Genomic DNA, 12,953 nt, shown 5'->3' on the forward strand with positions numbered 1-12,953 from the left:
AGAAGCAGAGACAGAGTGCAAGCGGTGGGGGGGGGGGGGGGTGCAGAGAGAGAGGGAGACACAGAATCCGAAGCAGACTCCAGGCTCTGAGCTGTCAGCACAGAGCTGGATATGGGGCTCAAACTCCTGAACTGCAAGATCATGACCTGAACCGAAGTCAGATGCTTAACTGTCTGAGCCACCCAGGCACCCCTCCTTTTGAAAGACTGTTTTTTTTAAAGACTTGCTTTTTACTTTTTAAGTTTTTAATCCACCTGTAATAATGTGTGTGTGATGTAAGAACATTTTTTTTTCTGTAAAAATAGCTGATTCCCCAAGACCGTTTATTGAGTGGTTCGTCTTTTCCATTCCATTGATGGTAATACAATTTTGCCATGTATCAAGTGTCCATTTATGCAGGGGTCTCATTAACAGGCTCTTTAATCTGTTGCATTGGTTTATTTGTCTGTCCCTGGGTCAAGGCCATACTGTCTTAACTACTATAATGTTATAAGTCTTGATATCTGATAGTGTGAGTATCCCTCCATCTTGATCTTCATTATTATCTATTGTTATCCCTTTGTATTTCAATATGAACTTTAGGTTGATCTTATCAAATTCTACAAATAACTAAACCGGGATTTTTGGTTGAAATTGCGTTTGCTTGGGGCGCCTGGGTGGCGCAGTCGGTTAAGCGTCCGACTTCAGCCAGGTCACGATCTCGTGGTCCGTGAGTTGGAGCCCCGAGTCGGGCTCTGGGCTGATGGCTCAGAGCCTGGAGCCTGCTTCCGATTCTGTGTCTCCCTCTCTCTCTGCCCCTCCCCCGTTCATGCTCTGTCTCTCTCTGTCCCAAAAATAAATAAACGTTGAAAAAAAAAAAAAGAAATTGCGTTTGCTTATCGTTGTTTTTGTTATTGTGGTTGACAATGAGTTTTTTTACTACTACATTTTCTGGTTAGTACCAATGATGCAGAGAAATACTATTGATTGTCACATGTTGATTATGTACCCAGAAATGTTCTTGTGCCCTCGTATTAATTGTGTCTGTAGAATCCTTGGAATTTGTAGACAATCTATATAATAAGAACGGCTTTGGTTCTTCCTTTCCAATTCTTATATTGCTCTTACATGGTACTGAATGGAAATAGCTAAGCTTATTTTTAATTTTAGTGAAAATGCCCTTAAAGACTCACCATTAGTATTTTGCTGTGTTTTGTTTCTATTTTTTAATGGATACATTTAAGCTAAAGAATTATATTCAATCTTTTTAAGCTTTAGTCTCCTCTTTTGTAATATGTTGATATCACCATCTGTTTTACCTATTTTTCCAAGCTATTGTGAAGACTAAATGAGATATCATCTTTAAAAAATCTTTGAAAATTGGGGTGCCTGGGTGGTTCAGTCGGTTGAACGTTCGATTCGGCTCAGGTCATGATCTCACAGGTCGTGAATTCGAGCCCTGCATCGAGCTCTGTGCTGACAGCTCAAAGCCTGGAGCCTGCTTCAGAGTCTGCATCTCCCTCTCTCTCTCTGCCCCTCCCCTGCTCATGCTCCCTCTCTCTCAAAAATAAACATTTAAAAAAATAAATTAAAAAATTTAAAAAACTTTTGAAAACAGTAAAATGATATATTCAAATGTGTGTGTGTGTGTGTGTGTGTGTGTTCACTGCTGTGTCCTCAGTACCTAGAATATTTCTGGAACAAAGTTGTTGCTCAATAAATACACGTTGGTCTTGAAGAAAGAATATTAATATTAAACATGTTTCCATGTAAAGTAATATTTTCTTACATCTTAGCAGAGATAACAATGAGGCCTGGCCACTGCTGTTCCCTGGGGAGCCCGCCAGTGGCAGGAGTCACTAATGATCTCAGAACTCTCCTTTTGAACTCCGACACTCAACCTCAGAATCCATTTCAACTCAGTATTTTAGGCAGCCATTTCCAATCGGTTGTAATTGGCATCTGAGAAAGAACTTATTTAGCAATAGTGTCTTAAAATATAACCAAAGCTCCAGCATTAAATCTTTACTTGATTGGGCATATCATAATGCTATGAAAGAGGAATTTAAGATTCGAAGGTTTCTTGTTTCCAAAGGTAAATACTCAACAGGAGGGCTGCATAACCAACAGCACATGGAAAGGTCATTCTGTTTAATTGGTTTCTTCCACCAATGGTGAAAACGCTTTGATATCTGCAAAGTAAAAAAGCTGCATTAGGCCTATACAAATTTCTCTTCTTTATTAGTAAATGCCTTGTTCATAAATTTATCTTTATTATTATATTGCTAGCTGGAAATGAGAACTGTGAGCACAATTTTAGTAATTGGATTAAAGGGCTTAATCTTAAAAAATCCGTCCAGCAAAGCATGCTGAATCTTTTATTTCTGATGGCTAGAAATTGAGGTGAATCATAACCAAGTCACCCTTCCACAAACAAGAACAAATGAGCACTAAACTTACAAAGTAATTGCAAAGTACTTCAGTGTATTTTGTATGCTTATATTGGTTCTTGTATTACATTTGCTATGTTCCCATCTTCTCATGTTATTAACCTACAATTTCATGTAAAAAGGGATCTTACTGTTTTTCTTCCCAAACCTTTCCACCTGCCACTTTCCTCCTACCTCCACAAATCCCTGCCAATTTTTGCCTGAGAATGTACAAACTTTGGATATTAAAGATGGAAATGTAAGGCACATGTCATTGGACATATTCATTTACTGAGCACTAGATGATCAATTTAGTATCTTGTATCAAAAAACAAACATCTTATCCCTGGAAAGATTTTTAGTTTCACTGTGGTCCTTGATGCCTGTCACTTCCCACTCTTCAACTCTTTGGAGGAATGGACATGCTCCAACTTTGCACTCCCGCTGTCGGGCTTTTAGGAAATGTGTCATAACATCAAAAAAAATTCAGATGCTATTTTCTCCACAAACCAACTTTGCCAAAATGGAGTCTCGAGGCTCTTACAAAAGATTAAAATTTCAAAGCTAGTGCCTTGCTGTGAAGGGCACACATCATTATTTTGTTCTAATCTGCAAGCACCTGACAGACTCAAGAAGCAATCATGGCCAGGAACCCAAATCTCAAATAATGTAAAGTCATTGTTGCTTTTCAATTTTGATTTAGTCCATTCAAAAGCTATCAAGTAAGGGTATTTGCATGTTGTAAAATTATATGAAAAAGGGAGTTTATAACACTATGGTTGATACATGTGTATATTCATGGATGTGTATACATGACATTAGGCAAGTTAGCTAACATCTCTAAGCCTCAATTTTCTCTTCTGTAAAATGGAAATAATGATAGTATCTATCTCATAGGATTATGGTGAATGTGAACTGAGATTACCTATGCAAACTACACAGCACAGTGCCTGGGAAGAAAGTGTACAATTGTAAATAGTTTAGGTAGCCTATATATTAATCCTAGTGTTTTGTAATAAGTCTGGATGGATATATACCTAAATCCTAACAGTGGTTATTTTGGTGGTGGTGGGATTATGGGTGATTGCTATTTTCTTTCCTTTGCTTTGACAAGATTTCTAAATTTTCTCCCATGAGTCTGTATTATTTTTTTGTAATTAAAAAAAAACCACGGAAGTTAGTCTCCCTTGACTAAAAATATTCAGGTGGTTCTCACTCCCTAGAATAATGGGGGGGTGTATAAATGGGATGAGCAACATTAATGAAGTGTATAGATCTGCCTGTTGGAGGTCATTATAATGGCCCCTCGAGGAATCTCACCTCCTGACATCCATGCCCCTTTGCCATGTGACTTGGCTGCTCTTACCATCAATAAATGGAGTCTAATTTTCTACCACTTGAAACTGGGCTGGCTTTGTGACTTGCTTTGACTAACAGAATGTGACAGAAGCGATGCTGTGTGAACTTCACCACCTAGACCTTAAGAGACCTTGCAGCTTCTGCCTTTACCATCTTGAAATCCTGAGACGCTCTGCGCTGTGCAGAAGCCTGGTTTGGCCTACATGAAGGATGGCCATTGGGCCCCAACAGACAGCTAGCTCCAACTGCCAAACACGTGAGACCATCTTGCTCCAGACAAGGGGTCAGATGACTGCAGCCACATAAGTGACCCCAGCTGAGTCTGAAAAAGAGGACTCCCGACTGTCAACCCATAGGGTTGTGAGACATAATATAACATCGATATTTTAAGTTACCATTTTTGGGAATGGTTTATTACTAGGAATAGATATCTGAAACGCTGTTCTTTTTTTAAAAAAAATTTTTTTTTTTAATTTTTTTTTTTTTTAACATTTATTTATTTTTGGGACAGAGAGAGACAGAGCATGAACGGGGGAGGGTCAGAGAGAGAGGGAGACACAGAATCTGAAACAGGCTCCAGGCTCTGAGCTGTCAGCACAGAGCCGGACGTGGGGCTCGAACTCACAGACCATGAGATCATGACCTGAGCCGAGGTCGGACGCCCAACCGACTGAGCCACCCAGGCGCCCCTGAAATGCTGTTCTTTATAGATGTTCTTCATAGAAGGCGGTTTCTTATGCTGCCCAGCTTTTACTTCGTAGAAGATGCAGAAAGAAGGGATTTGTCTCCAAACATGTTATCATCCTGTTAGTAGAGAGTAAAAAAATACTTTTATTTTTGCTTTGTGACCTACACTTAACCTCACGTTATTGTAAAACTATACGATTGTCACTTGATAGGTATGGAATTGAGGATTTCCTCATCTGCCTACCCCAGGAGCACAAATGTTCATTGCTAGGAGTCCCGTATTTGAAACTTTTGAGAATCAACGTCTCACTCTCACTTCCTGTTGTATAACCCCCATTTTCTGGGGGTATGCTGGCTGGGATATCAAAGGATCAAATATTGATTTATTCATTTGTTTGTTAATCCATTCCTTAAATGTTTATTGAGCACATAGTATGTATGAGACTGGGCTAAGCAATGAAGGGGAAATAAAGACTTTAAGACAGTCACTGCTCTCCACAACAGGAAAATAAGATACACAGATAATGTCAGTAGAAAGTAATCCATGCTCAAGTACTAGGTGAATTTACAGGCAACTCATAAACCATGGAGTTGAGAGGAAGGAGGTTTTCTAACTAGAAGGGCCATTATAGGAAACCTCGGGTTTTAGGAAACCTGCCATTTTATTTTAGTCTTAAAGACTGAATTAAGGGGGCACCTGGGTGGCTCAGTCGGTTGAGCGTCCCACTTTGGCTCAGATCATGATGTCACAGTTTGTGGGTTTGAGCCCCACATCAGGTTCTGTGCTGACTGCTTGCTTGGAGCCTGCTTCAGATTCTGTGTCTCCTTCTCTCTCTGCCCATCCCCCGCTCACACTTTGTCTCACTGTTTCTCAAAAATAAATAAATGTTAAAAAAAATTTTTTTTTGAAAAAGATTGAATTAAGAATTTAGTGGAGATGAAATGGTGAGAGGCATTCTGGACAAAGGCATCTCCATGAGCAAAGGCCCCGAAAGAAACGAGACACACTTGAGAGGTGTCTACGAGACAAATTTAACTGAAAAGGAGGGTTCATTTACTGATTTATTGATCTAACAAATACTGTCTGTTAGGTGTCGGGCACTCTGCTAGTCTCTGAAAATACCAAGATAAATGACAATTGGCCCATCTCTAAGGAATAATAGGGTGCAGGCAGCAAACAAACCATTGTATGAATAGGATGTTTGTAGCTATCAGGGAAGATAAATCTGGAAAAGTAGGTTAAAGCCAAACTATGGAAGACCTTGAAGGCCAGGATTTTCCCCCAACCCCATGGCTCAGGATAAGTTTCACTTAAAAAAAAAAAAAAAAAGGACACTTGTTTCATATTAAGTTTTATTTGGAATCACAGTATAAAAGACCTATTAAAGTGGAACTATTCTGGGGTGCCTGGGTGGCTCAGCTGGTTGAACATTTGACTCTTGATTTCAGCTCAGGTCATGATCTCACGGTCTGGGGGGATCGAGCCCTGCATTGGGTGTGGCTCCTTGTTTATAGTGTGGAGCCTACTTAGGATTCTTTCTCTGTCCCTCCCCTGCTCTCTTGCTCGCTTTCTCTCTCAAGATAAATAAATAAACTTAAAAAAAAAAAAAAACAAGTGGAACTATTCTGATTGAAGGTTCTAGAAGCCTTCCTGGCCTTAGCTCTCTCACATTCCTTTTCCCTCTGGCAGCCCCTGGGTGCCTCTACACTTCTAAGGAACACTTCCAAAATAACATTATTGTGCTGGCCAAAGGGAATCACCAAAGTTCGTTAGGTTAAATCAGGAGAGTCATATAATGTACGTATGACACTCAGTCAACATAGCTCACAATTGTTGAACACTGATTAATCACCAGGTGCCATATTGAGTGCTTTTCATATAGTGTATCATTTAATCTTTACCACAACCCCATCAGGGAGGTACTATTATTGTTAGCCCCATTGTAGAGGTGAGGAGACTTAAGTTTCAGACAGGTGAAGCAAGTTGTCCAAGCTGCACAGTTTTGTAAGAGGCAGAGCAGAGGCCAGAATATAGTCAATGAGACCTCAGAATGTGTGCCACAGTTTAGGCACAGCTAGTGGAGGGGGGGGTCTCTAGGCTATACTGTCTTCTGAAATGCTCCCCATATACTTACTAGGCACTGGTATCTATTACCATTATCATTACTTCTAGTACTTTTAAAAGAGGACAAATATCTAGGAATTGCTTTGTACATTTGGGTATACAACTGTAGTTGGGGCAGATGAGCTAATGGCCTGGAATGACTAAATGTAAACACGACTTGTTTCAATGCAATATGTAAAATGCCAAATGATATTATCATGAACTATTCATCTGTGTTATTGGGGTATTACACAGATTCATGAGAATACCGCCTTACTGGATTTTCAGCTACTCGGAACAGCTCTTCATAAAGGAAAAATGAAAAACAAATGACCAATAAAAACACTGAGGGTTGTATGGGCTTGCCTCATAGTTAAAGAAATGCAATTTCAGGGGCGCCTGGGTGGCGCAGTCGGTTAAGTGTCCGACTTCAGCCAGGTCACGATCTCGCGGCCCGTGAGTTTGAGCCCCACGTCAGGCTCTGGGCTGATGGCTCAGAGCCTGGAGCCTGCTTCGGATTCTGTGTCTCCCTCTCTCTCTGCCCCTCCCCTGTTCATGCTCTGTCTCTCTCTGTCCCCAAAATAAAAAAAAAAATAAATAAATAAACGTTAAAAAATTTTTTTTAAAAAAAAAGAAATGCAATTTGAAACAATAAGTTTTCAGGGCTGCATGCACATTTGTTTGGTCTGAGCACTGTGCAAAGATGACTGGACAAGGAGGAGAGTGGGGTGAAAATGAAATTCTGAATGCCAAATTCCATCTTTTGGCATGGCTTCCGTCTACCTAGAAGGTTGTGGGGAGGGGGGAAAGGTATTTTTAAAATGCATTCAACCGGTGGACACCTTTTTAAAGTTCACACAAAGGCATCTTATATGTTTATATTACTATGAAGTAATATTTCCTATCTATTGTTATTGGCAAAGATTAAAACATCTTGTTATGCCCACGGCTGATGAGGATGTGAGGAAAGAGGCATTCTTTTGCACTGATTTGAGGAATATTTGAAATTTAAATAGGGGTTGCTTTTTAGGGAAATGATTTGGCATATCTTAAAATTTTTTGTAATTCTCACAGCATTGGATCTAGGAATTAATTCTACTTCTACACATTTACACTATAGATATACCACATAAATGGGGAGAGAGAACATTCAAGGATGTTCCTTGCAAATATTATCTGTGAAAGGGGAAAAACAAAAACTACCTACCTATTCATGCAGGAAAGTTTGTTTAAAAAATTATGGTTTAGGGGCGCCTGCGTGGCGCAGTCGGTTAAGCGTCCGACTTCAGCCAGGTCACGATCTCGCGCTCCGTGAGTTCGAGCCCCGCGTCGGGCTCTGGGCTGATGGCTCAGAGCCTGGAGCCTATTTCCGATTCTGTGTCTCCCTCTCTCTCTGACCCTCCCACGTTCATGCTCTGTCTCTCTCTGTCCCAAAAATAAATAAACGTTGAAAAAAAAAATTAAAAAAAAAATTATGGTTTATCTGTATAATATAATACAGAACCACTCTGAAGAAATGTATACTGATACGGTAAGATAAACAGAATATATTTAAATGAAACCAATCAGGTTGCATAAACCTTACATATTATACTCTCACTTGTACAAAAAAATGACATATATATGACATATATATGGTTGTAGACTTAGAGGACATTTATGGAAGGGCATACAAGCAATAGTTAACAGTGGTCCTTGTAGGAAACTAGGGGAGTAGGGAGGGTGTGGGATTTTAATCTTTCACTTTATATCCCGTTTTGTTGTTTATAATTTTAAAATAAGATGAAAATAAATAAAAGGGGTTTTGGCTCCCCTGTTCATTGCAGCATTATTCACAAGAGCCAAGATATGGAAATTACCTAAGTGTCTGTCAATGAATAAATGGATAAAGATGTGGCATTATATATATATATATATATATATACACACACATATATATATATGTATGCACATACATATACATATAGTATATGTATACACATATAGTGTGTGTGGTATATATATGTGTGTATATATATGCAATGGGATATTATTCAGCTGTGAGAAAGAAAAAGATTCTGTGTTTGCAAGAACATGGATGGAACTTGAAGGCTAAGTGAAATAAATCAGAGAGAGACAACTACTGTATGATATCACTTATATGTGGAGGTTAAAAGAGCTAAACCCATAGAAACAGACTAGAATGATGGCTACCAGGGGCTGCAGGGTAGGGGAAAAAGGGAGATGTTGGTCAAAGAATACAAGCTCTCAGGGGCACCTGGGTGGCTCAGTCAGTTGAGTGCCCAATTCTTGGTTTTGGCTCAGGTCGTGATCTCCCAGTTTCGTGGGTTTGAGCCCCGTGTTGGGCTCTGTGCTGGTGGTGCTTTGGAGCCTGCTTGGGATTCTCTCTCTCTCCCTCTCTCATCCTCTCTCCCACTTGCACTGTCTCTGTCTCTCTCAAAATAAATAAATAAACTTAAAAACAAAACAAAACAATGATTTTTTAAAAAAAGAATACAGGCTCCCAGATGAATAAGTCCTGGGGATCTAATGTGCAGCATTGTGATTATAGTTAATAGTACTGCATTATGCACTTGAAAGTTACTAAGAGAGTAGATCTAAAATGTTCTCGCCACAAAGAAGAAATGGTAATTATGTGATATGATGGAGGTGTTAGCTAAAGGCTATAATAGCAGTCATTTTGCAGTATATAAGTCAACACGTTGTACCCCTCAAAATCACACCATGTTATATGTCAGTTATGTCTCACTAAAAGCTGGGGGAGAAAGAGGGTTCTGGGGAAGCTAGCTCAGAGACAGAGATAAGTGCGCTATAAGTTTATTGCTTGGCAAACACTCTTGGGTTCAACACCTGTGGAAGGGAAGGAAGCAGGATCAGGTGGGAAGAAGGTAGACTGTGAAACAGTCTCAACAAAAGCCTCAGCTAAACCCATCGTGATCTCCAGGGTTGGGATGGCCCTTCAGAGCTGTCCTGCTGCGAGGTGGGAGGGCCAGGACTTGTGGCATCTGGCATTAACCAGTCAATGGCTGAGACTATCTCAGGAAGACCTTGTGGCCTGGGGAAAGGAAACTTTTTGGAGGAGTCAATCCTGTAGAGAACTGACCCCCATTGCCTGAGGAAATAAACCCTTAGTCCTGAAAGAGGAAACTGGGTAACACATTCAGCACCACATCTGTAGCAAAGCCTGTTTTTTGCAGGTCCAATGACCCTTCAAATTTGTCAGTAAAACCCCACACTGTTTGCCCTTTCAAAGATAGCTGATACAGCTAAGGATAGCACCTGTCTTTTGGCTTTTGGTCCTCAACTCTGGCTTCTCATATTAAAATATCGACCAGCATCATTTTAACTGTGTGTCCTCTTGCACTCTTAACTCATGTTAAGCAAATTGTAAATGATGAAATGTCTTTTATATCAGAAACATTACTTAGGGCGCCTGGGTGGCTCAGTTGGGTAAGCGTCCAACTTCGGCTCGGGTCATGATCTCATGGTTCGTGAGTTCGAGCCCCACGTCGGGCTCTGTGCTGATGGCTCAGAGCCTGAAGCCTGCTTTGGATTCTGTGTCTCCCTCTCTCTCTGCCCCTCCCCTGCTCATGCTCTGTCTCTCTCTCTGTTAAAAATAAATAAACATTAAAAATTTTAAAAAAAAAAAAAAAAAAAAAAAAAAAGAAACATTACTGTCCTTTCTTCTTCCCTTCCTTCTTTCCTTTCCTTCCTTCCTTCCTTCCTTCTTTCCTTTCTTCCAAACCCTAATTCCATCCTCTCATTGCTTGACACTGTTACTGAAACAGTGTTAAATCCTCTGGTTAATTTACTACCTGCTCTGGTTGAGAGAATAGTGAATTTTTACTTCTGTGTAGCACATAAAGAGTTATGCGTTGACTACGCAGAAGCGCTCATTATTTTATAAAAATGATGTTTCATTGAAGCTGAAGAAGCATATCACCTTACAGTGCTTTTATATTAATAACCCAGCTAGCTTGTTTTGCCAGCTCAATAAAGGGGTGAGTAATTTGAAAATAATTCAGTTGGCCTGGTTGACGGGAGTATACCACGCTGTAAATGAGTTTATCTGGAGAATCTGGATGCTATCAAAACATAATGGAACATAACCTCCCTTTGGGAAAGTAAATCATGAGACAAGGAGAGGAAGACTGAAAGAGCTAGTGCTTCTCAGTTTGTGGGTTTAGCTAGATCGGTGGGGCTGGAGTTGGATGGCAGTAATACTTAGCTTCAAAGCAGTCTTTATCCTTTAATAATTCCCTAATCCTTGTTGTTATGTGAACCAGCAAACATTTGAAAGGCAAAGCTGTAGAACGGAATTAGGATGGTCTCCTGAGTGAGGCAGAAAGTTTCAGTGGGAGCACAGAACTTGCAGGTTTCCACTTGAAGCCTACATTTTGAGAAATTCAGTGAATGCTGATTAGAAGCAAAATGTTCTACAAATCTCAGCATAATTATTGGTGCTAATCACAGGTATAAAAACCACCCAAGTGGCTTCTGTATTATAGGAAGGGTCACAAAAAGGGGGAAGTCTCTCCCAGTGGTGACCCAGAATTGTATGTGGTGATAGGGGGCTTATGGATAGTTTATTGATTTGGAACTGGGGGCTCGAGGACTTACTTCCAAGATTTATTTACAAAGCACTTTATATATCATTCAGAAAAACTGTGTCTATAAAATGTGTCCATTTCAAAAAATGGAAGGAATGGTTGTCAATGGGGATATTGGGGGTACCAAAGCCCACTCAGGTCATCCCTCCATTTGTCTTTTCTATGAAAATGGATTTTCAATTTTCAATTAGAGTGAAGGACCATTTCTTAATGTTTCACCTGGGGACTCTGAGTGTAAACTTTAGTTATGTGCATAGCCGTAATATAAACCTGGGTTTTTTATTATTATTAAGACAATATGAGTTGATTTTGAATAAGATACAAAGTCACAATAATTATTAATTGATTATAATTGTAATGATGCCTTGATTAGGTTATTATTTGATTAGATAGCATCATTAAAGTAAGTTTTTCAGTTTCGCCAAGGTATAATTGGCACAATAAATTGTATGTTTAAACTGTACAATTTGGTAGGTTTTGACATATATATTCACCTGTGAATCTATCACCATAATCAAAATAAGGCACATATTTACTGCTCCCCTCCAAGTTTCCATATGACTCTGTGTAATTTCTCTCTCACCTGCCTCCAGACAACCATCGATGTCTATCTTTCTATCACTATAGTTTAATTTGTATTTTAGTTTCCATTCACAGTACAAATGGAATGTACCCTTTTTTCACAGCTTCTTTCACTAGTACAATTTTTTCAGATTCATCCATTTCGTTGTATGCATCTAACAGTTCCAAGTAGTGTTATGTGGCATGGCGCCGTGTTAACTTTACGTATAAAGTCAACTGGGCTTAGTGACGCCGAGGTAGCTGGTAAAACCTTATTCCTGGGTGTGTCTGTGAGGGTGTTGTGGAAAGGCCAGCATCTAAATTGGCAGAGTGAGCAAAGGAAGTCTGCCCTCGCCAAGGCAGGTGGACATCATTCACCTGCTGAGGGCCTGTATAGAGCAAAAAGGCGGAGGAAGAACGAATTAGCTCTCTGAGCTGGGACATCCATCTTCTCCTGTCCTCGGTGAGGTATTTACAACCTGTTACTATTATTTTAGATTTTTTCTCTGAAAAGAAAATGACCTGATTAAAAAGTGATCATAGATTTCAACTATTTAAAAAAGTTGTAATAGATGTCAATGGATGTAATAGATGTCAATTTTAAAGGATTTGCCTTTAAATTTTAAATTGGGTATTTGGGCATCTTTAAATAAGGTTGTTGTAAAAGGGGATGATGTCTGGGTGGGTCAGAAAGAGCTGAAAATTCTACTGTAGCAGGGCATTAGATTAGATGACAGCCTGCCGGCCAGAGGGACAGAGCACTGGGTCCATAAGAAGAGGCAAGATAGCAAGCACACAATACAGAATCATAGAACGTGAGGGCACAGAATTAGAAAGAACAGAATACAGAATCATAGAACGTGAGGGCACAGAATGTTTTACAAATCACTCAGTCAAATCTCTAATATTTAGTGGACATGTCTGATATAGTATAGAATGGGACAGAGCCTAAGGTAACAGAAAAGATAGGAAAAGAGAACATCCTGGCTGTTCAAATGACTACACAGAGACCTATGGTAGAAGCCAGCACAAACACTACTTTATAAATTATCTTTGTTAAATCCAGAAAAAGATGTCCGTTTGGACTGACAGACTCCCAGACACTCAGCCTAGTTAATAAAAGGTAGGCTGGATTTCAGCCTTCTCCTTCCCTTTTGGTAGTGTGCTTCTGTGAGGTGCACAAAAGCCAAACAAATGGTCTTTCTACAAGCCAAAGAGAAATCT

Source organism: Prionailurus viverrinus, chromosome D2 (assembly GCF_022837055.1).
Source record: "Prionailurus viverrinus isolate Anna chromosome D2, UM_Priviv_1.0, whole genome shotgun sequence".
NCBI lineage: Eukaryota > Metazoa > Chordata > Mammalia > Carnivora > Felidae > Prionailurus > Prionailurus viverrinus.